General features: G+C 36.2%; 1 pseudogene; it reads left to right on the forward strand.

The window, feature by feature from the left end:
• LOC107693852 (KN motif and ankyrin repeat domain-containing protein 1-like) overlaps nucleotides 1-1,465 on the forward strand; it is an 18,324-nt pseudogene that overhangs the window by 6,065 nt on the left and 10,794 nt on the right.

Consider the following 1,465-nt stretch of genomic DNA (forward strand, 5'->3'; position numbering starts at 1 on the left):
ACCACCCTTACAGTGCCCTTTGACACTCATAGATATCAATCGTTCAAGCAAAATATCGACCCTCATTGTATTAAATGCTGATGTAAAATCTAAAAATAAGATTCTGGCATATGCATTAGGTTTTTGCACATGATGAGTTACATAATTCATCATGGTTAACACAGCATCATCAGTACCTCTATTTCGCTTATACGCGAATTGCAGTGGGTTGAGACTTAATCTGGCTGGTGACATTATATGTTTAACAATGACCCTTTCCATAGTTTTACACAACACAGAGGTCAATGCAATAGGACGAAAATCATTGGTCCCATTGGATGGTACAAAGCCAACTTGCAGCAAAATCTGAAATAACTTTGTTAATACACCTTTCAACTGATGGCAACAGCTTTTTAGCACTTTGCCACTAATGTTTTCCATGCAAGGGGACTGGACCTTTCGATAAGAAAAATAGATGAAAAAAGCACCATAAAAGCACTTTAACAGTGTCATAAAACACTGTATGCTTTCTATTCTAATTTATATTATAGCTTCATTTGTTGAATAGATGCAAGAACCGAATCAGTCCAATCATGAGCAAATCGTTCAAACCAGTTGATCCAAAAGATCAAAAAATACAAAATTTTGAACAACCCCTTTATGTTTTTTACTATCATTGTCTTTCTCATTCTTTCAGCCTCTCATTTTCTTTGGGTGGTGTATTACAAAACTACATGAGATTGCTTACATTTCATATCTCCAGTAGGGGGCAGTATATGAAAAGATAATGAATCTTTGTTAATCATAAATAAACAGACACAAAACCTTCATCCTACACCTGTCTAGTTTTATATTTTTGTTTATATGAGGTTTGATTGAAGTGGCTTGATGGAATACAGATTGCAATTTGGTGAAAAACATAACTGTAACAGTTTCTTGTTGAACAAGAAAAGATTAATAGCACAGCCCTGGTTGCAATACTTTGTCATTGAGTAATATATAATACATTTTATCAGCTAAACAACAACAGCACTTGATTATATATTCTTGTCTGTTCTTGTTTTCCCAGCGTTTCCACTGCTGAGAAATTTAACAGTGGGATTGTCAATCAACAGCTGCCATGACTCAAGAAACACAGTTCCACCTTAATCGACAAGGTAAGAATCAGCAACTCTGCATTTGGAGTTTCCTTAAAGGGGTCATATGATGCTGCTAAAAAGAACATTATTTTGTGTATTTGGTGTAATGAAATGTGTTTATGCGGTTTAAGGTTCAAAAAACACATTATTTTCCACATACTGTACATTATTGTTTCTCCTCTATGCCCCGCCTTTCTGAAACGCGTCGATTTTTATACAGCTCATCGTTCTAAAAATACGAGGTGTGCTGTGATTGGCCAGCTATCCAGTGTGTTGTGATTGGTCGAATACCTCAAGCGTGTGACAGAAATGTTACGCCCCTCACCATACTGTGATGCCCTGTCAGG

Source organism: Sinocyclocheilus anshuiensis, unplaced genomic scaffold (genome assembly GCF_001515605.1).
Source record: "Sinocyclocheilus anshuiensis isolate Anshui unplaced genomic scaffold, SAMN03320099.WGS_v1.1 scaffold1392, whole genome shotgun sequence".
In the NCBI taxonomy this organism is placed as follows: domain Eukaryota; kingdom Metazoa; phylum Chordata; class Actinopteri; order Cypriniformes; family Cyprinidae; genus Sinocyclocheilus; species Sinocyclocheilus anshuiensis.